The sequence below is a fragment of the Poecile atricapillus genome, chromosome 11 (assembly GCF_030490865.1).
Source record: "Poecile atricapillus isolate bPoeAtr1 chromosome 11, bPoeAtr1.hap1, whole genome shotgun sequence".
NCBI classification, from domain to species: Eukaryota; Metazoa; Chordata; class Aves; order Passeriformes; family Paridae; genus Poecile; species Poecile atricapillus.
The window spans coordinates 2,324,578-2,347,832 of NC_081259.1; the positions used below are offsets into that span (position 1 = coordinate 2,324,578).

General features: G+C 43.4%; 1 protein-coding gene, 1 long non-coding RNA gene and 1 other non-coding gene across 6 annotated transcripts in view; 2 read left to right on the plus strand and 1 right to left on the minus strand.

Annotated features, from left to right (window-relative positions):
* Positions 1–78: 78 nt before the first annotated feature.
* Positions 79–150, plus strand: TRNAQ-CUG (transfer RNA glutamine (anticodon CUG)). The gene has a single exon. It is a non-coding gene; the product is annotated as a tRNA-Gln (tRNA).
* A 7,758-nt stretch (positions 151–7,908) lies between these two features.
* Positions 7,909–19,530, minus strand: LOC131582945 (uncharacterized). The gene is made up of 4 exons (XR_009278416.1): positions 19,355–19,530; positions 17,258–17,381; positions 14,241–14,374; positions 7,909–7,976 (listed from the first exon to the last, which is right to left on the minus strand). It is a non-coding gene; the product is annotated as an uncharacterized LOC131582945 (long non-coding RNA).
* DENND4A (DENN domain containing 4A) overlaps positions 10,396–23,255 on the plus strand; it is a 56,945-nt gene continuing 44,085 nt past the window's right edge. The window contains exons 1-2 of one of the 4 annotated variants that reach the window (XM_058846568.1): positions 10,396–10,634; positions 18,044–18,163. The gene's annotated coding sequence lies outside the window, so the exon portion shown is untranslated. Of the gene's footprint in view, positions 10,635–17,951; positions 18,164–18,534; positions 18,743–23,255 lie in introns of those variants that run through there. The other 3 variants (XM_058846570.1, XM_058846571.1, XM_058846567.1) reach the window with 3 other exon arrangements.

A 23,255-nucleotide genomic window follows, 5' to 3' on the forward strand; every position in this document is an offset into this window, starting at 1 on the left:
CCGGGAGGGAGCGGCCGCGCTGCGGCGGGGGAGCGGGGAAAGGGACTAGAGGCGGCCGGGAGGGGGAGGTGGCAGAGCGGTTCCATGGTGTAATGGTTAGCACTCTGGACTCTGAATCCAGCGATCCGAGTTCAAATCTCGGTGGAACCTGAGTGTTTTCTTCCCTCGTTTCATTTTTTTTCTTTGCGCTCTCTGAACTGCCCGAGTGAGTCCCTGTGCCCAAACCGTGCGTGGGCACACCGAGCTCCCTGAGTCCTGTGCCCAGGTGATGGATGGGCATGCTCTGAGCTCCCTGGACCTCCTCACACACTGAGATAATCTCACCTCACCCCTTGCCTGGTGCCCACCAACCTTAAACCCCATCACAGGGTGGGTGCCCTTCTCCTGCCTCCATGGGCAGGCACTGGCCTCACCCCAAAGCCATCCACAAGCACAGGGGAGCTTGGGGTGGGTTGGTGGGAAGCCCCCCAAGGTCTCATAGATCCCTCCTGTGAACTGAGCTGAGAGGGGGATGTGGGCTTGTGGTGGAGTCAGATACCAAGGAGCCCTTTCAGCTCATGAGGTACAGAGGCCATGAGCACAGGCCCCTTTCCCACTGCCATCCCTGCCCACCCTGCTTCTCCCTTCCCAAAAGATGGTCCAGTCCCCCTTGTCTGTCCCTGAGCCATGGGAGACACCAACTTTGCCATCAGCTTCTCCTGGTGCAGGCTTGAGATGTAAACAACAGAGGATAAAAATAGCACTTGTGTCCAGATGATTAAACTGAATCCCTTAAAACTGTTCTTTTCCCACCAGCCTGCCCTCAGCAGCAGCATGTTTGCCATCACTGCAGTCAGCGGCTGTGTCATCATTCCTGTGTGTGGAAAGAACCCCCCGGGCATCGGCAGCAGTGCTGTGCATCAGTTACCGATTGCTGGCACCGTAATGAGCCAGAACATGATCCTCTGCATTCAAAGAGAAATAGTTCATGCTGCCTCAGAGCTTCTGAATGGGGAAAACAAAACATTAATAACACAGACACCTGCTGTGTGACTGCAGTGTGTCCCACCACAGGAGTACAGAGGCTCTCCAGGAGCATTGCCCTGCACCTCCAGTTCCGCACAGGGGTAGTGCAGTGGTGAGGTCTATAGGAGTCTGTGTTGTCTTTGGGATCATCCTTTTTATCTCCATCCTTTTTATCTATCTTGAGCCTGAAAATGCTCATCCTGCTCCTGACACCTTTCTCAATCCTCTGGCACTGAGTAGTACATCAAATGGATAACAGATACTTGTCTGTGTAGAGGCTGGGTATATTTATAATTCAGGAGCTCAGGTTTCCATCTCATATCCTATTTGCACTTGTCCATTGAACTTTGTTGTTTAAAAGCTATTAATTTTCACTTGATGTTTCTCAGACCTGGTTTCATCCTCCAGAACTGCTGTTAGTGCTAAAACCCCTTAAAATAACACAGATGAAGTACTTTTAATTATCCTCCTGTAAGAGCTGTTCTCTTTTCCACCCTTTGGATTGTGTTTGTGAGCCTAGAAACATGTCTTATTTACATTTTTCATGTCTGCAAGCATGACTTCCTCTTACACCATATTGCAGATGTTCCTCATCTGGAACTGACTTACCCTATGCAAGACTTTAGGGAACAGGGTGAGGACAGTGGCTTTTCTGGCTGAGGTAAAAGTCACAGTCCCCACATTGCTGCACCACTGTCACTTGTTCAACTTTGGCCATTATAAAGCAAAGGCATTTTTTACCAATAATTTTTACCAAAACATGAAAAGTTGTGCAGATTGCTATGGAGTTCAGCAGCAGCAGGGACTACTTCTAGCTAAGCCTGTTTAAATGCAATTAATCACTTAAATTCAGATTCTTCATGGTGAAAATGGAAACAGTAGAAAGAGCTCTGTGTCTAAATAGGAATCAACAGAGCAGGACGTGAGGAGAGCATTGAATTAGCAAAGAGCTCCAGAAATTTAAGTCCTATATCCTGTTCAGTCCTGGGTTAATTTTGTTGCTGTTCAGGCCCCAGAGGAGAATATCCAAACCCTCAGGAAATGTCACTGTCAGCACAGGCTGGTTTGGGCTGTTCTGCTCTTTCCGTGTCCCCTCCCAGAGCGAATTGCTGCAGTGATGGGATGGCCTGGGACACCTGGGGTGTGCAGGAAACACAGCCAGAAAGCAGAGGTCAGGCCTGGAATAACAGAGACTGTGTGCTCTCCAGCTGACAGCTTTTAATGTGAGAACAGTCACTCAGCACTGGCATTTCTGCTGCATTAATTGCCATTAGTGTCATCCTTGTGGGAACACTAAATTCACAGCAAACCTTGAATTAGCGCGCTCCCGTAATTCCTAATTTAGGCAGAACCATTTGCAGAGGCAGCACATCCCAAGCAACTGGAGCAGATACAAGGAATGATACTCAGCTGGGCCTTGGATGTTCAATTTAGCGAAGAAAAGAAGCAGAGGTCACACTCATAACTGCGAATTTATGGGTCTGTTCTGGAAATTCATAGAGCAGCTGCCAAAAAGGGCCCAGCACCATTAATGTGCAGATGTATGTCAGGGCTCCCAGCTGCCCAGCCCCAGGCACTGTGCATCAAGCTCTCCCTGCACCCAATTTTCACGTCATTCTCCACTTCCCTCTTCCCACCAGCTCCTGAGATCCCCCAGAGTAATCCTGGCCTAATAAGGTGGAAAATTTACCACCATCTTTGATGGTTTTGGAATTCCCACAACAAGGTCAAGGTGTCTTTGCAGAGCATACTGGTGGTATTTGACATGGAAATGGGAGAATGTGAAACAGGGGTGGAGAGTATTTGCTGCTGGTCCCAGAAAAAAAATTAAATAAATAGAGCTTTTCTGGCTCTGAAATTCCCTGTTCACACTTTGCAAATCCATCTCTTTTCAAAGCTCAGAGAAGATTTGGAATTGGAAATCACAATAATTCAAAATTGTCCTTGAAGGGTTGTTGACCCAAATTCCCATTTTCTGGGACAAAAGCAGCCCCTGGCTTCCCCAGGGCAAAAAGCAGGAAGGACAAAAGCAAAACCCAGAACTGTGTTTTATCAGAGGAGAAATATTTCCTAAGGGGAAAATTCAATCAATACTTTGCAATTTCCTAACAATCCATGAATCATTGCAATTATGCAGAGATAATTCAAGCTTTTCAATCCAGCTGCTAAATTAGAGAAAAGCATACTCTTAGCATGCACTATCCCCAGTTTGACATGTCAGTCAGGAAAAAAAAACCTTCAAATATAAAATCCATCCACTGAATTTTTAAAGTAAACAACTTTTTTTTTTTTTTTTTTAAACCCAAGACCAATTTAAAGGGTTTACAACATACAAGGATTCTATTTTTCAGGTAATTCTATGCCACAGGTAAGAATAATTAGAATACATGGAGTTAATATGAATTTTTCTGTTGATAACTCATTTACATTCCATCACCTGCTATGTCCTTTCTGATTTCTACAGCTCTAGGAAGAAAAGGTATAAGAAGAAGTAGACCAAATCAAAATTAATTTCTAAATTAGCCATTCCTTTCCTAACTTTGAACTTGGAATAAAAAAAAAGACCTGCATCTGAACAGATTTTTTTATCCAAAATCAAATCTCATTCTGGTTTTGCTGTTTTTTAGGAATCCCTGCAGCACTGCAGAAAGAGTGAGAAGAGAACAGAAAAATTAACCATCTTCTGGAGATATTTTTCGCTAGGACAATGTTATGGTAAGCAGAAAGGAAAGTTTTCAGTGTGTTTTGGGAACAGGAATTGGGTGCAAGACTCAATGACTTGGTGTTCCTTGTGATGACTGTCAAAATGAAGTCATCAATTTCCTGAACCCATTTTGGACTCAACACTCATCTCTTTGTCCGTGTCTGCTACCTCCAGAGACACTAGCAAGATAACCCTGCTGACCTCAGGATAATTGCTGGCCAAGACATAATTTCATAGAATCATTACTCAAAATTTTCTTCTCTTACACACCCTGCCAGAGGGGTTTATTCCCTATCCAGGGTCAAAATTTGCTTGATGTTGGAGTTGGTAGCAGGCAAATGCAGCGACAGCAGTGCAGGCGTTATCACTTGGCCCATCATCTTCTAATTTGGATTCAAAAGATCAGCCCTGGGGAATGAAGGAGCACTTTGGGTTCTGTGGCCAAGTCATTCTCTGCTGAAACAAGCGGCAGGGCCGGCTGGCTGTGCTCAGCATGGCCACGTTGTTGTGGAGCTGCACGACTGTGCTGGGAGCCAGGCTGAGACTGTAAAACTTTGCTCATTAAGATCATTAGAGAGCTGTCAGATGGAACAACTGGGATGACTTTGATCTGGCAGAATATCCTTCCTCCTGTTCCCAGACCTTGGGAACCATCCAGTTTTCTGTAATTTTTTTTTTTTCCAAGTCATTCAAACAATGCTCTTTGGGTTTTCTATAGGTTGCAATAAATTCTTTAGGCAAGCTGAAGGCTGTAGCAGCTGTAACAAGATTAATTTATTAAATAGAAACCCTGATATTTCAGTGATTCCTCTATAAATATATTCACAGCTGGTTTTGCCAAGAAAATGACAAAATGTTGCTGATAATCCCAAATATATTCCCTATAAATCCACTAGGTGTCCTACTGTTTTCAAGCAATTAGGCTCAAGGTCTGTTTGGGTTTTTCCCTAGTTTTGCCAGTGAGGAATTAGTTTGAGGCTCTAGTGGAATTAGGTCTGGGTTTGCAGGTTGAAGAGACGTGTACGTGTGGTTTGTGTGACACAGCAGGACATCTGGCTCACAGCAGCAGCGCTTTTGGCAAATGCCACTAATGTTTCCCACAGAAAGAGACCAACTCAAGGTTACAGGCTGGAAGAGAAAAAAGGAAAAGAATCTGCCTTCCTCTCCCGGGAATGCTAAACAAGATCCAGCCGAGCCAAATCCTCTTTTCAGTCAACCTTGGCATCTATTTATAGGACTGCTAAAGCGAGGCCAACGCTGACCTCAAAGGTGGTGGCATCACGCGTTAACCTTCATGGGAGCTGCTCTGCACAGGCTGTGGTTGTGACATTCCTGGTCACTGTCCCCATCCCTGACGGGTGTCCCCTGATTGCCAGCACCTATGAGCAAAGGCCAGCACAGCACACGCTCACAAGGTGCCTTGTCACTCCCAACATGGCGGGCATGAAAATACATACCAAGAAAAGCAAGTTGAGAAGCAGCCAAAGGATAATTTTCTCATCTCAGAAAATACTTGGGGTGGAGTGTGGCCACTGGACAGTCTCCAGCTGCTTGGCTGCTCTTCCATGGTGTGACCTGGAGCAGACGCACCGTATCAGTTGTGCTATCCAGGACATCCCTCCTCTGCCTCCAGATTTGATACTTGCACTGAGCCCCAGATATGTCCTAGGTATTGAAAAAGCATCTTTCATTAGTCCAGTGGTTTTCAGTGCTCAGAAATGCAGTATTTCAGTGAGAGAGAACTTCAGGGTGATTTCTATGGTCTTTTAACTGAAGCACAAATCACATTCTGTGTAATCCTCCCAGCCTTGCCATCCCAAAACAGGGGCCATTGCATTTGCAGACACCCCTCCTGTTCAGTCTCATTTCACAGGGCTGCCACAGCTTAAATCTACCCCAGATCTATGCAAGGTAAGTGAGGAGAAAATCTGTTTTGTTTTCTATTTAACAAATGCCAGAGGCAGAGATGGTCTCCAACAATGAGATTGTCTCTTTTTCCAGTAGGTGCTTCATGGCCAGAAGTCCTGCCCAGGGCTATTGGCTCTGCAAACAGGCACTGGGCAAGGTGTCAGCACCAGTTTAATCACAAACTGGAAGGGGAAATCAGAGAGGGAACAAGAGCCTCCTGTCCTTGGCCCACCAGGACTCCTTGCCATCAGGCACTGCGCATCACGGGAAGTGCTGAGCATCTGTCCTCTGCCATGTGTCACTGCACTGCCTCTCTTCCCTGCTATCTGTGCTCAAGGCACGGCAGTCATTTCCCTGCAAGAAGAAAAGGCTGCTCGGATCTTCCACAGTGTGTATCTGTAGGTACCTGCAGCGCCACCCCTGCGCAGGGTGCACCATATGCTGGCTGTGAGGGAGTTTAACCTGGTCCACCGCCTGTGTTTGCTGTGACACACAACGAACACCTCGAGCCTTGCCATGATTCAGAGCATAATGTGTGGGAGCCATCTGGTCCCGTAGCTGAAGGAGCAAATGGAAAATCTGATGAAAGCACAAACAGTCACAATGAGAGACTGAAAAGATGTGTTGATATTCCAAGCAGAAGTCTCCTTCTGTGGGAGGTAATCTCATCACCCATTGCCTCTTTCCCCGCTCCTTCCTCTAGAAACCTGCTGTCAGCCAGGTTGCACTCTCAGCTCTGGGAGCACTCACACCTTTGGGATGCTAAAAATATGTTTCATGTGCTTGAGCAAACCTCCTGAGACAAGAATTTGCTCAGCAGCCAGCTGTGCAGTGAGCAAGATGTGCAAGATGCTTGCAGCACAGCACATTTTACTGAGCTTGGACTGATCCAGAACTTTGGCTGGTTTAAGATCAAAAAATTATATCTCGATTGGGATAGTCACAAATGTTGTCTCACTGCTGTGCAGAATTACAGCTTATGGTTGTGACAGACTGAATGGATTTTCACCTCAGCTTGCCTAGATATTCTCAGCCCTGGAATGGAGATGTATTTTGGAGGGACTGGAGCATCAGGGGAGAAACAAGGAACTCAGTGCAGTGAATGGGGTAGAGCTTGGGATGGCTTTGATGTGGCAGTTTGTGCATAACTTGTCCTTGTTTGTTTAATAAAACCCAGGTTTCATTGGTCTTTAATAAATAATTTTAATAAAACCCATGGTTTCATTGTATTCTGCAGCCAGTCTGAGTTTCCCTCATTCTGGTTTCAGATGTTTGGAGGGCACAGGGAAGGCAGGGAGACAGAAGATGCTTATTTTAGTACTTCTCTGCAGGGAATGCACACATTTCAGACAGGTACACATTTGTTTCCTCTGTCATCAAATTAATGGGAATTGATGTATTGATTCTACAATTCTTCTAAAAATTGCTTCAAGTTTTGGCTTGCTTTCAAGCTGATTAAATGCAATGTGCACACAGTTCAAGACAGCTATTTAATTATTCTAATATTAATATAGTTTAAAAAATTCAGTTCCCTGTGAAATGCAGAAGGTAAAAAGCATGGAGAGCAGCCCAGAAAGGTACTATATCATGGGGTCATCCCACAGTGAGGGCTGCAGGTGAGGGGGAGATTCTGCCCTTCTGCCCCACTCAGGTGAGACCCCACCTGCAGAGCTGCCTCCAACCCAGGGGAACAACAGCAGAAGGATTTGGAGCTGCTGGAGCAGGTCCAGAGGAAGCCATGGAGATGCTGCAAAGGCTGGAGCTCCTCTGCTCTGGAGCCAGGCTGGGAGAGAGGGGAATGTTCAGTTTGGAGAAGAGAAGGCTCTGGGGAGACCTTAGAGCTCCTACCAGTGTCTAAAGGGGCTCCAAGAGAGCTGGAGAGGCCCTTTGTACAAGGGCCTGGAGGGAAAGGACAAGGGGGAATGTCTTCCCACTGCCAGAGGGCAGGGATAGATAGGGTAGTGGGAAGAAATTGTTCCCTGTGAGGGTGGGGAGGCCCTGGCACAGGGTGCTCAGAGAAGCTGGGGCTGTCTGTGGATCCCTGGAAGTGCCCAAGGCCAGGTTGGACACTGGGGCTTGGAGCACCCTGGGATAGGGGAAGGTGTCCTGCCATGGCAGGGAGCTGGATCTGGATGATCTTTAAGGTCCTTTCCAACCCAAACCATTCTGGAGTTCTGTGATTCCATTGTACAATAATAAACTGAGTCAGTCATTTGTCAGCTTCAAGGGTTAAATTCACTGGCTTTATGACTATTCCTATATTTAACTAAATAAATACTGATGAAGTAGTCACCTCAGGTACTCAGCTACTGTATTTGTAGACTATGGGAATATCTCTGTGCCAGGTAGGCTCCTGGTCCTAAAAAGAGAAATAGCTTGTATTAGGAATGGAGTAAGAGTCCTGTATTTTCTTCTTTGATCTCTCTGTCTCTGCTTTTATGATCTCACTAAGACAGTTACTTGATGCTTCTGTATTTTGAGTTGCAACATGACTCTTAGATATATTTGAAGTCATCTTTGTGTTTCAATTATTTTCTGGCAAAACAGCATCCCTCTTCAGTTTAAGAACAGAGCATATTAAAAAATGTATAGAACTCCAAAGCATGGAACATAGAATTTCTGGGAAAAACTCTCTTCTCAGTTACACTTATATAACTCCGGAGTAGCATCTTCCTCTTTCTTGTTGTTACTCTGAACCCCCTTCTCATCTCATGTCAGAGCCACAGGATCTACCATACATGGCTAAATCCGAATTCGTCACAACTGTTGCAATCTCCTAGACAAAATTACAATCTCAGAGGAAGTACATAAAGATGCATGGGCCTCAATATCCTAAAAATATGCTGCTGTCAGTTGTTCTCTGTTAGTAGTTTTCCATGCAAATGAAAATACCGTGGTGGTGGAGAATTGCTGAACTATCTGGAGCAGAGATTTTCCACACGCACACACAAGCAGAGAATCTGCATTATTTGGCTGAGCTCCTTTATAAAACATCATGTTCAACAGCTCTTTCTTTAAACAAAAAAAGGGTTTGCACTAAATTGTTTGATATTTATTTTGTGTAACTCTATTCCTTGGCTGTCCATGCTATAGAAATCCTGTTATGCTCCAAGAAGACAGATTGCCTGGGCTGGAAGCCCCAGCCCTGATCCAGGGAAGCACATGGCTTCCTTACAATGATTATGATGAATATAATTACTATTCAGTATATGGGGCAATTGTTTTTGGTGTTTAAAACAGAACAAACCAAAACAAACCAAAACAAAACAAAACAAAACAAAACAAAACAAAACAAAGCAGGTTTGGAAGAAAAACAACATTAGAAAAAAAAAATTGTTAAATAGGAAGTGGTTCGCTTTCAGGAAGTAACTCCATGTGCAGATTCTGCTATCCAGTGTTTCCTTCCAGTCATCAGAGAATGGAAAGAAAAAAAATGCCATTAAATATCCCAATGGTCCTTTAGAAAATAATGCACCCCTTTCTGTAGGTATAACATTTTACATCTCCTGTCCAACAGCTGGCGGTGTCAAAGGCCAAGCGAGCCGGACGTGGAATGCAGAGCCTGACGTTTTTCAGTGGTTGCTGAAGGCAAAACCATCTAAAGCTGTAGCAGATGTTCACTTGCTTCCTGTCTGCTTATCAGCCCTGCAAAGGCACTTGGGTTTTGTGCTTGTTGTGCCAAGGGTAGCTATGGAGATCTCGTACAAGCTGTGCAGTAGTGATACGCTGAAGAGTTCTTTATGCATTTGGTTATGAATGATCAAGAAAATATTATGGTTTCTAAGAACTCGCTCAAAATTTTCCATATGTACATCAGTCAATCCCCTTGCACGACATAAAAACGACAGTGTATAAAATAACTTAAGAAATATATTTCTGTAGTGAAGATGTTCATTTGACCTCGGTGTGCTCATGTTTTTTACATTGTTTCTGGTACATCATGAAATAAAGAATATATCCAACCAACTGTATTTCTCCAAGGCATTGAAATGCTCTAGAAGAGATTTTAACTGTCAATTTAAATATCACTGCCACTAATCCTTTTTCTTGCACCTCAGCTCAGTTTTAATTCTTGTTTATAATCATTATGAGCTCCCGTAAATTATAACTTTAATATGAATGACTACATGCAAGTGTTAATGCAGTACTCCATCTATTCTAGGGCTTTGAGATAGTTTAATGAGACTGATTTTTACATTGATACATTTAAATTAATATGCATTACCAATACAGTCAAGATCCAGGGCAATTAAGTTCATTACTTATTAGATGGGAGTTCTTTTCCTCTGTGAAATAGAAGAAAGGAATTTATTTTACGCAAATTCTAGCCCAGATGTTTTGCTTTAAAGGGCAGCAGAAAAGGATGAATTTGGAGTGGTTTGCCCATGTTGAAACCGGACACCAAAAGCGACAGCTTTGACTTATCATTGGTAGACATGGTTATAAATATTCCTGTGGGATACAAAAGAACAGTGGCTCTGTTGGTGTTGCCACATTTAATGTAACACTACCCAGGAAAAAGAGCACTAGGTAATCATTATTGCACTTCTAAATTGTTGATAGCATTGCGAACTCGTGTTGATCTGGAAAATGCAAACAGTGGGCACAGAGTATTCCTTCTAGGGGTGATATTCAGTGTACTGCAACATCATGGCCCATAGTCCAGGAGGAACTGAAGCCCTTTGGGACAGTTGGCTCCAGGGGAAGTAGGTGTGGACATTCTTTTAAGAAAATGAGCTTCCATATGAAAGCTGGAGACCTAAAACTCAGTCACCTTCCTGTCCCCAAAGGCACACAAGGATAAGGCAATGCATGATACAGAAGAGAAAAGTTGTTGAAATTAAGATATCAGGACTTTATGCAAAGGGAAGACTTGCAGGCAAAGGATGATCTGAAGAATGCAGCAATAAAAACTGCCTGAAGCATCTGGGAAAACACAAGTACGAAGATGAAAGAGGAAAAGAGGGAAAAAGGTGACCCAGAGGTCAAATTCATATGAGTTGGGAATGTGCAGAAGGTGAGGACAATTCTGTGGGTGAGTTCCTGGAAAAGATGCAGTAAATATATTTAAAAAGCAACATGTTGGTACTCTGACTGGGTAACAGAGTTTTTGTTTGAAGTGTTTGAGAATTGAGGTCACAGTATTTAGACTTAGACTGTAAGGGGTAACACAGTTGGAAGCAGGATGGATGAGATGGTTTAACAGGGCTTCATTGTAGTCACATTAATTCAGTTTAAATAATTAATTCTCTTTTAAATTGACTCTATTTTGCACACTTGACATTTTGGAAAATCTGCCATTGCCTAGCCTTCTGGTAAACGCTTTTGCATTTGTTTTCCATTGCTTCCTTCTTGAAAAAAAATCCTTGTCACTAACAGGAACCATCAGCAGCATGGAACAAATTGACTTGCCAAGGACATTTCCTCCCATCTCATTATTTATACTGGAGGTACTCTTTTATTTGTATCAAGAGTCACAGTGTGATTTTTAAAAATTGCCATTTATTAAGGTAACTTTGTACTGTACTATGAGTTAAATTCAAACTTGGTTATATAAACTACTTTCTGTGCATCAACATTTGGTCATACATTTTCCAAGGAGGTGATCAAGCAGTGTAATTAATAATCAATTCACTGTTCTCTCTGCCTACCTCATTATGTAGAGCCCCTGACTGTTGCAGGAGAGGGTCTCCCCTAGGTACAAATCAGAGCAGATACATCACCCTCCCTCTTCTCTTAGCACATTGATTCTGAGCCTCAAGTGGCTGAGATTGAGTGGATCTATAATGTTATTTGGCGCAAATTGGGTTAAACAAACAGGTTGTGTATTTTACTCTCAAGGTGATTTGGTTTGTGTTTTCTCTCCTATCCTTTCTCAGCTCTAGGTTGTGGCTCAGTTGCTAAGAAAGTGTTCATCTGCTCTAAACTCCCCACTGGAAGTGGCAGTGCTGTATGGCAAAGGAACACAAACATAATTTGGGGGGGTTCTGTTGAGGTTGGGGCTCCTTCAGGTAACCTGGAGCCAACGCTCTGTGAGCTCAGCAAAGGGCAGAGCCTGGGCTGACCTATATTCACAGTGACTCACCATGAGATTTAATGTTGTTCCTCTGTTTTGCTGGTTTCTCAGCAGTTGCTGAGGCTTTAAACAAGGGCACCCTTACCTAAACCAATCGATGGATGAGCGGTTGGGACCCAATCTAATGCAGCCAGTATTTGTAATAATAGAAGGGCACATTCCAAAGCTGTTACAGAAGAAAAGAATTTCAGATAATTAGGAGAGGAGTTGGGCAGTGATACAGATTTTAAAAGTACCCAAGATAAAATAACAGATACTAAAAATATCTGTATTGAGATGAAATCCTCATGACTCAGTACTCGAGCCAACTTCCATTCTCTAGGAATTAGTAAGGAAATCATCCAAACAGTGTAGGTCGTGGTGTATTGCCTTACTCTGGGCTTACACTTACACTTCAAAAATGTATCTCACACTGAAAAATGTCAGACCCAGGTCTGACTTTTCAGAGCAATTCAAATTCCGTAGCTGTAGCTTTTAAAAAAAATGGTAAGTTTATTTCTATCCAGAAAAAAATTGAATAGAGAGCACTCTGGACCTTGAAAGGTAAAAGCACTGACAGCAGGGCAAGAGATGCATTCTTTGTGACAAGCAGGACATCATTTTTAATACCTGTGACTCTCTAGCTAATAACTGAGTTGTCAATCCAGCTTCCCAAGTAGAAATATAAGAGTGCCATTTCTTCTTTTCCTGCATGAAGTGTTCTCCAACTAGATGCAAAACTTTGAAAATACTGAAGATACTGTAAGCATTACAAGTATTTTGAAAGAAATAAGTATTTTGAAAAGTATTTTGACATGCTGCAGAATCTCAGAAAAGCAGAAATCTGTGTTAGGAGAACTTCAGCTACAATCTGGGTCAGATTTTCAGTGCAGATGTGTCAGATGCAGTTCCTTGGAAACTCTCCATGACAGTTTGTGAGAAGAGTGACCCAATGTTTTCTCACCGTACAAAATAACCGTTCTGTTTGATGATGTCATGTGCTTGAAGCACTGCTTGGATTTCCACAGCAGGGTCCTGTTTAAGCTTGTTTGGGAGAAAAGATTTTGTCTCTGAACAGTTTCAAACAGCAAGTTTAGCAAATCTCTTTGGTACATCTTGACTGATCTCAATCAGTTTTCAGAATTTTAATGATCTGATTTTATTTCCAGATAATGACTATTTATGTAAATGAGATGCCTTATAAATAAATATGGAAATTATTCCATAACATTAATTACAGGCTTTATGGTTCAAACATTTATACTAAAGGCAAATGGTGCTGGGGATTGCCTTTGAGTTTATTAATTTAGTTACTTTGTTAGTTTTATTTTGACTTACGTATGTTGGGCAGTATTTCCTGAACTAAAACAAGGTGTACTGTGTGCCTGGATATATCAATGGACATTGAAAGATAATAAAAATCAAAATTCATCATACAGTGGTGGTAGTTAATGGAACTCAGACTTCAGAATGTTTTTTGTCTAAAAATCAAAGAAATTAGTTTTATTTGGAGAATCTCAGCATAAGTGTTGTTAGCCGTTTACTCAAAAATTAGTTTTAAATTAATTATAATCCTTTGCACTTCTATAGATGCTTCTCTTGAGAATCTCAGTAGTGTTCTACAAACATTAATTATGCCTAATAGTACTCCTGAGAAGTGGTTAAGTGATAGATATACTTCACCCACCATGATATAAGCAATCTCTAGAACCAAATAGAAAAACTTTAAACAGCAAGACTACACAGGAGTTTGGAGCCTGAAGTATCCCCATCAGACAAAACTGTGGGGAAGGTTTAGCCACATGGAACACAATTGCTTGGCCTGGGCACGATTCAAAGGTGAATAAAAGTGTAAATAATAGAGAACTCTTCACTAGAGATCTCTAGTGAAGGAAAGTGGTTTTCTACGGCCCCACAGTATCATGTGGTGAGGCTCTGGTGATGAATTGAACACTGACTCAGAGGAAAACCGCTATTTGCAGAAATCACCCCCAGATGGGCCAAAGAGCAGGCATCCACATGGAACCTCTAAGGCTGATACATGAACAGCAGGGATAGCAGTTAAGTCCTCTCACCCCTGAGGGAACAGGAGCTGCTGAAAATAGCAACAAACCAGCAGTATCAGTGTGTACATTTACAGCCCCAGACTGTTATTTTTGCTGGCGAATCTGCATGCACAATTTCCTTCCTGATATTACTCCACAAAGAGCAGCTTTTGTTATCTGGCATTACTGATGACAGCAATACTTAAACCAGGTTAGTGCTGGCACAGACAGCAAGCTGGGTTTGGTAGATGCATTAGGATTTGGGCCATCCTCAAGCAACCCTTCTGCTGTCCCGTGCTCACAAAGTGGGCTGCAAATATTTGTCTAGGAGCTTCCAGTGTCTAGGGGGAAAGCCATTCCAGAAATGTGCTCCAGCTGTAGACGGTGATTGCCCGCTAACGACAGGACAAGAGGTATGGATGGCATCACCTGCTTGACACCCCAACCCACAGCAACACAGCCAAGCACAACTTCACTGTTTTCTCCCCGACTGACACCAAAAGCCATCCCCTGCCTCTCTTACCATTCCAGAGCTGAGAGCTGCTGCCATGCTGCAGTGCCTTGTGAATAATTTTAGCAGTTGCCGAGGGAAACTTTACGACGCGCAGCCTAAGTCCTCAGATGCACATTCTGAAATCTTGAGGAAGCAAATCGGTGCTGGAAAGGGAAACGATAATGAGTTCGCATCAGATTTTTATTTATAGAAATGACTTGGAAGCAGCTGGATCTCCTCCTTGGGTACATTTTCTTTCCTTTTTGTTTCCCAGCATTTCTGTGCTTTTGGGACCACAAACTCTCCCATAAATATTGGCAATACATGCTTGCTGAGGAACTCTCTGTACCTGCTGGAGAAAAAAATCTCATTTTATCCAAGTGGAATGCCTAGATACCGCAACTAGACAGCTAGTCCTTATCATTACACATATACAATAATATTCTTTATTTGCATTTGTGAATTGTAATTCACAATACATATGACTCCAGTGCCTCTGCTGAGTTCACTGGCCTTTGGATCAGGGCCTGTATTTGCTTAATTTCCCCATATTTTTAGCTGTTTCAGTAATTACCTAGAGAAAGGTCTGAAAAATATTTTCTTTTTTTTAAAAAAAATATATATGATATTGTATTTACTGTTTTATAATGTATTGTCGGTAGTTTATCTGGAGTGCAAAAAGCTTTTCAGAGATACTACACTTGAATCAGTAAAAGGAAGGGTAATTATACTGTTGTACTGCTGCACCATAATATTTAAATGCTTTATTGTTTCATAATCTGTCCTAGAATTTTATCATTCCAAGCAGGGACTGTCTCTATGTCAAAAGGGATAAGTTCCAGATTTACAAATATGCATGTGTGAAAAACCCCATGAAGATGTTGCTTCATTTCCAGTGTGATTCCAGCTTGCCAAAGGCTCCATTTCATTGCATAACCCTCTGGATGCAGATCCATTACTGCACCATAAAGTGGGTTACTGGACAGGGTAAGGCAATTCATCTTCTGAAATGCAGAGTCTTGTTTTGCCAGTTATGGAGTTTATAATTATCCATTATCATTATCTCCATAGTTATTTTTACCAAGGTTACAGATAGGTCTATTTGAAAGGTGTTCTGTTGGGTTCTCTTGGAGGTTCATCCTTCCCCTGTAGAGGTAAGCGAGCAGTCCACACAGCACAGCCAAGCCAGTTCAAAAGGCATAAAACTGGTGAGAAAGGGAACAGGTTTAAGTACCAAACTGCACACTTAAGGAACAACTAAAATTGTTTTGCTTATGGAAGCCAGTCTCTGCCAGGAAAAACTGGGAATAGTGATAGCTACTGGTTTTTTTTAAAAAAAAAGCATTTCTGAAGCCCCATGAATTATAAATCATCAAGCTCACAATCCTGGGACAAAGTCTCTTAAAATCATGTCCTGGGACAGCAGAGCTCTCCATTCTATTCCTGGCTCTGTCACTAACCATCTGCCACTTGTCTTCTGCCTTGCTTGAGTTTACCCATGTGTAAAATGCACTTAAAATAAGCTAAACCAGACTTTGAAAATTACTTCAGAGCCACAAGCTAGAAATTTGGGGTTGTAACATGGAAAAAAGTCGTTCTGTGGTTGCTGGTCCGTAGAAAGCCTGCGTGTCTCTCTGGCTGCACTAAGGGGGAGGCTAAATCTGGCTGCCAGGGCTCCACCCTGCACTTGAGAGGCAGCAGAATCCCACATTAAGCGTGCTTGGTGTCTGCCCACCTGCACTAAATGCAGTTGTTAACTTGGGTAATTAGCTTACTATGCACAATAAGAATCTGATCCAACACTGACTGGAATTAATAAGGAGACTTGAGTGACCTTCATGTGCAAGCAAGACTTGGGGGTCTTCATGTGCAAGTAGAGATCCTTGCTCAGAGATCCTGAAAATGCCTGGGAAGGGAAAGGCTTTGTCCGACTGACACATAGACACATCTCTGTGCAATGAGCCTGGCAGGAGCTGGGCACACAGTAAATCTGTCTCTGCCTGTACAGTAGCACTATTCACTGATGCTGCTCTTTATTCACAAATAAATACAGAACTACAGTCACGATTTTTCATAGGCCCTTTTGCACGTGGCTTTAGAAGAGCCTTAAAGTGGAAAATTGATGACGAGCTACGCATGAAAGCTTCGCAGTGAAAATTGTTAGGAAAGGTGACTTGATAAAGGTGGTGACAAGCTAATAATGAAATGGAACATTGCAATTAAATGTGCTGGTGGGGAAGAAAGTGTGCCACAGCCAAGAGCCTGAGCAGCAGGTAGGTCAGGGAGAGAATGCAGCACAGGCTTGATGGAACAGGGTGGGAAAGAGGGGGAGATGTAAGAACAAGAAAGACAGGACAGAGATAAGCACTGTTAGCTGTGATAGCAGTATGGGGCAGAAACTACTTTGGTGTTTGTATCTCTTGCAGAGAGAACCCCGTCCCTGACCGCAATTTGTTGACATTGACACAATGTGTAATTAAATGCAGATAGTCCTAGAAGGACAAAAATGGGGGAGGGAAACAAATCAAGAGCAAAACAAAGACATCAACGCAACTTATAAAAGAGCTGAAAAGTATGAAAACTGACAAAGAATATTTAAGAATTGTTTCTCTAAAATTAGTTTCCATTAGAAATAGTCCAGAATATTTTAATGGTTATGAACTTAAACACTGCAAAGTGAGCTATTCATTAATCAGTGCAGAGATTTTGCTTAGTATACAGGTAGCTGTAACAATACTCTTAGAAGTAGGAACAGACCCATTAATCTTGGATGCTAATGCTGAAGCCTAAAATTTATGCCTACCTGAAAAATGAGCAAGGGCAGAGAGCACAGAAGAGTTTGCATATCAAAAATTACTAACACTAGCCAGAAGATGGACTTCAGTATTGCTATTTATTTGAAAAGCACTTCCAGGATTAAAATATATAGGAATTTGATTTAGAAAAGTCTACCAGCACACCAAATAATTCAAGGATACACTACACAGAATGCAGAGCATCTTGCTGTAGTGAATAGTGACATTCAAGGTTCTTGTTCTCTCACTTACCCCACTGTGTACTGTCAGGAGAGACAAGTTCTTTATGGGTGTGGCTAGAAATGCATTTCACATAGAAACACGAGGAATGGGCAACGTTCTCGGAGTCCCTGACACATTCCTTACAGTTTGCTGCCTGTTGAGAAAATAAACAAGACAGACTCAGCTCCCAAATATCAACCCTAGCAGCGCAGAGCTCTGCCTGCATGTGCAGGCTTGCACATGGGTGCTCCTGCCCAGGTAGACACTGACTTTTGTCAGCCACCACATTTCCTACATGGGGGTGTATGAGGAGCAGCATTTCTGCTATAAACAATTTAAGTAATAAAAGCATGTGGGGAAAACAGTGTTATTTTGTACTTTTTTTGCTTTTATATTCTCCAATTTGGTCAGATTTTCAGAGGGATGAGGTAAACCAAGAGAGTAGGTCTGAACAAATCTGAGTATTTACAGTTCAGTTTTGATCAATCCACAGTATTTACAAATTCAGAACTTCATATGAATTCTATGTCTTTTATAACAAGCCACATCTAAACCCTCAAGCCAAATATCCAGAACCGAGGTAAGCCTGATTTCAAGCTCAAAATTGTATGGTTGTAACCTATCTCTAAACAGCACTTTGGTATAAAATTTGGAAACTCAGGGTTGCAGTGGACAAGGTGCCAGAAAAGTAGTATTTATTTCTGTGTGGGTACAGGCAGGACTCGTTCTGTGGCGCTCAGCAACATCTTGACACGCTGCACTAATCTTAGCTGCACGCTCTTAAAAGATTATTTTTGTCTCGGGTTCCTTTTCTAGTCTTTGATGCAACAGCCTGCTGCGGGTTACATCAAGCCTGCAGAAAATCCCTCGGTTTTCTCATCCCTTGTTTTCCAGACAGCCAGCACCTCCTCCGGGTCCAGGCGACGGGAGTCGCAGGTGAGCCAAATCCCGGCCTATTTGGGCCGGAGATTAATTTCCGTTTAAATTAAAGATGCTGTGTGGGTTAAAAGGCTGATGTGGGGGGAGGCAGAGTCGAGCCCATGGTCTGCGCACTGTTTCAGGCGCTTTCACTTAGGGCACCCCGCTCCCCCCTTCACGGCTCGGAGCCGCCGGCGCCGCGTTCCCTGAGGGGGAAGGCGGGAGCGGAGGGGCCGCGTTCCGTGAGGTGAAAGGCGGGAGCGGCGGACCCGCGGTGCGAGGGGGAGCGCTCAGAAGGGACCCGGTGGGTGACGGGGCACGGCCGCCTCCCCCTCAGGAGCCGCGGGACCCGGAGGGCGCCGTCCCGCGCCCGCCCCGCCGCGATCACGGGTCGCCGCCCGCCTCCCCCGCCCCGTGACAGCCAAGATGGCGGCGGAGGGGAGGGGGGATCCCGCCTGAGCCGCCCACACGGCGGGAGGCGGCGGGGGCGAGCCGGGCTCCGCTGGGATGAGATAAGGGCGCGGGCACCGAGCGCGCTGCCCCCCGAACCCCTTTACCGCCCGCTCCTCGCCCCGGGGAGTGCGGCCCCCGCCTGAGGTGAGGGCGGCGGGGCTGTCACCGCCGCGGGGCGCGGGCCGGGGGGTTCCGCGAGGCGATGCCGCGGGTCGGGCGCTGCCGCGTTCCGGGGCCGGCGGGGATGGGGCGCGGGGCTGTCAGCGGGGGCGGGGAGGCCGGCGCTGGCGGGCCGGGGGCTGAGGCGGTGCGGGGGCGGCGGTAACTTTCCGCTGGGCCGCGGTGGGAGGGGGAAAACTTTCTCCTTGTGCCCGTCAGCTCGAGGCTCCCGCCAGCCCCGGCCGGGCCCGAGAGGCTCCCCGGGCGGCGGGGCCGGCCGAGCTCTCGCCGCCGACCTGCCATGTTGTACGGGCTGCACGCCGGCGGGCCGGGGTGTTGCGTGTCCCTGAATCCGCGTGTTGTGTGCGCGTTCCCCGAATCCCTCCGTGTGCCTTCCCTGGAGCCGCGTGTGTGCGTTCCCCAAAGCCCCGAGTGTGCCCGTTCCCTCGAGCCGCGAGTGGGTGCGTGTCCCCCAAATCCATGTGCGGATTTTCCGCGCAGCACCGCTGCGTCAGCCGGAATTGCCCAGTGGTGCTCAGCCCCACGGTGCGTGTTTCTGTCCCGACTTTCCATTCGGCAGCCTGGGTTACCCTATACCTGGATTAATGCGACGCGCTGGACACGGTGGTAGAAATTAGCCCTGGCATTTTTATCGTCGTTCTGTCATGAGGTCTGCGTGCAGCACAAGTTGCTGGCCAGGGGATGATGGTATTCAATAACTTCCTAGTGATGGTTGTTATTCCGAAGTTATTTCAAACAGGCTGCGTTTAAAAATGTGCCGCTTCTATTTTGCTAAAAATGAGGTCTTGACTTTCTGCCTAGTTCTTAAACTTTTTCTTTCTTTTTTTTTTTTTTTTTTTTTAATTAACTGAGTGGAATTATGGTGTTCTGGACAGCTTTTTACTTCATTTCACAATTTTTTCTGGAAGTGTTGCTCAACTGGAGATTTCCGTAAAAAGCGTTACATTACGGTACACAATATTTCACTTTTTGAATGATTAAACACAAATATGTTATCTTGGCAAGTGTCTGGTGGTTTAGGGAAACTAATTGAGTTAGTCTAGCCAAGGAAGGTCGAGGGGGAGTAAATGGATTATTTCTGGTTTGTGTGTCTAGCATGCAAGTCTTACTTTGTAAGTCTCTTGCTTGTCTCATCTTTTTTAGAAAAGTCATGTTTAGAGTACTGGAGAAACTTCATTTAGCTTTTGGATTGAGGAGTTTGTAAGTTTATTTAAAGTGAGCATTAAAGTGGGACTCTGGTAAATGGAGCTATTTTTTTGGGGTCTATCGTGACTTGGCATTGAAATAGTTTAATTATCAAAAATAGAGCATTAGAGTTTAGCATCTGTGGTTAGCTTGAGGAAGGGGAAAATTGCATTGAGCCTTAAAGACAGAACAAAAAAGATTAAGCTTCTCTACAGCCTTAAGTGCTTCTGTGATGTACATGTTTTACTTCTGGAAATGTTGAGCTGGATGAGTACTTTCCTCAAGTTTGAGTGGCTTCTGCTCCTTTGGAACAGGCTTCACCCAATGGCCTCTTCTAAAAAGTGAATTTATTAGAAAGCTGCACGAAATATAAGATCTGCTTCTGCAAGCAATAAGACAAAAAACACCAGGACAATATTCTTTAAATAGGGACTGACTTAAAAATGTTTTCCCATATTTGAGATTTTTGTACATCTGAGTAGTCATATTTTTTGTAGCCGTGTGGTTGCAAGTTTGTGTTTCTGGTGAGCAGCTTGTTCTATATGACATAACCCCAGTATGGTGCTTAATGGAATTACTATATGTGTTAATGGCAATATTAACAGTTATCTCGTTAATATAGCCAGAGTTAATTATTAGTTAGGAAAAGCACAAATATTGACATAGCCTGGTACACACTATAGGGCTCAGGTGAACAGAGCTGATGCAGGTCAAGCCTTAGAAACAATGTCAATAACCTGCTTCTATTTCAAATATGCGCTTGAAAGGGAAAGTAGAAAGGTAGATAGTAAAGCCAGCTGGTCCCTAAAGGGGGTGAGGTTGTAACTAGTACAGCTGTTCTGTGTGACTCTTCAAGAAGCATTGTGGGCACCACCACTGCCAGAAGCCAGTCTGTCAGTTTTTAATCTGCAGGATTTTGCATTGAGGGTTTACTAATTTCTAGGTTAATTCCTGCTGTAGTGTGTGATAGCTGGAGAAAACTGTCTTGTGACTCTTCAGAGAGGAAGACAATTCCTAGACCTAGCTGAATGATAATGGGATTTGATAACCTTGAGGTTTTAATACGGGAACAAGAAATTTGCAGCGTCACTTAAATATTCAACATCCTTTTTTATTTCTATCATGCTCCCTAGCAGCTGAGTTGCTGTTAGTTTTGCAAGTCATAGTAGGCTGAAATGCTTTTTATAACAGTGGCTGCAGAAACATTTATGCTTCCTGGCCAAACACAGGCAGGTTGGAAAAGGAATAGTACAATAGGTACTTAGTCAAAAGCATTCTCTATCTTAATTTATTTCCTGAAATGAAGACTTGCAGGAAGCCTTCCTTCTGTTTTTTTGTCCTTTACTCAACTTTCACCTGAGTTTTTAAATATGGTATTGGCATGACCAGAAATTTGAAGGCCAAATGTTTCCGAGTTTACATTGGATTAAAAAATAAAAAGTCAATATAGCCCTGTAATGTTTTTCAAATGTATGTTTGGGGGTTGGTGATTTCCAGCTATGTTGCTGTGTGACAGGGTTATAGTAGTAAAGGTTTTGAAACACGTGTTGCTATAAAACTGAGGTATTTTTTCTGAAGTTTCCTGGAAAGAACTGTAATACTGAATAATACTAATAATGAAAGAACCAAAAAAAAAAAAAAAAAGACACCAAAATAATTTTTGTACAAGTGCCTTAACAAAGCATGATGCAATTTATGGTGTAAATTTACTGTATTTATATTTATCTTGCTTGTTGAAGTATTTTAATCAGGTTTCTCTGGGATGTATTCAAATTTCAAACTTTCACTAAGCTGACTTATAAAAACCCAAACAAAAAAAGCCCACAATCCAAACCAGGCTATTCCCTCCCCGCTTTCCAATCCTCCTCCAAAACCAAACCTGTAAAAATGTAGGACCTTTGAAGAAAGTTTAGGTTGAGCTTGCCCTCATGCAAGGGTGCAGGTGTGGTGGGCTGAGATTACCTGTCCCTTGTCCTTCTGCTGTAACTTCACTGGGTGGTGACAAGAGCACAGAAATACCCTTGGTCTCTTTACTTATATATCAGTTTTGTATGTAAATAATATCTGCCACTGCAGACACAAATCATGATAGATTTTTTTGCCATCCTATGAGCAGCAAATCCTGTGGAAGCTAAAGCCAGCTATATCTCATTTTAATTGAGGGACAGCCAACAGGTAGGGGATGAAGGGGATGTGTAAGCTGTGAATGTATCACCACTGCTTAGCTCTTGTTAAAAATCTGCTGTTTCTAACACTGGTACTGACCAGTTAATTACTTGAAGTGAATGAGGTTCTTTACTATATGGTATAATAATCCTTAGATGTTTTCTGCTGTCCTTCAGTTCAGGTTTAGTCTATGCCTGGTCTGAAAGTTTGATCTGTGGCTGCTCTGGAAATAGGCTGCTGATGCTTATTAAGTGCTCCCACAGACTCCAGAGTCAAAATTAAACTGTGCAGGCTGCGTGGTGCAGCGATGGCCAGAGGTTTGATGTATAACACTCATTTCAGTAGCAGTCTGTGATGCAGAACTAGTCACTGGTAGTTCCCTAAAGAGCTCAGAAACAGTACCCAGAGGAAATTGAGAAGTGGAAATGAAAGACTTCAGAAAGTGTTGGCCGGCCTGACTATTTCAAATGGTGTATTTTTACCTTTTCAATATATTAGATGTAAGATCTATTGCATTATCTAATATATACATGAAAAATGTATATGTGCCTAATGGATATATTAGATAATGGTTACTGTACATGCTGAAATAGAGTGAACTAAGTAATAATGGGAGGGGAGTGAAAAGAGGGGGAACTGTGATCTAAAAATGGGATGAGAAGAATTAGGAGTGTGTTAGAAGTAAGTTAGCTAGTTATATCCTCCCTGCTTAATATTTACTGTAAATCTTGACTTTCAAAAATCTGGGTCAGGAAAATCATTAATGCTAATTAATAAAATTATTTCAGTTTGCCCATCTGAAATGAAAGTGAACAGGCAGTAAGTGTGATGTATAAGTACATGTATGTAAATAAAAAATCCCAAGAGAAAGCCTCCACCTTGTGTGCAAGCTTTATGCAAACACAGAGAAGGATTTTGTGGGCTGGACTCTTGAGTTTTGGTTTTGACTTGAGCTTCAGAAGAAACCTGTGGGCCTAAGGAATTACTCTCAAAATTCCTAACTCTTCAAGATCAGGATCAGCAGTAGTTACCTTGGCACATCACTGCTCTTCAGCTAATTTATGGTGATTTTCAGGAGGAGACCCTAGTGTTGATTTCTGTTACTTTGCTGGCTGGGAAGCTGTCC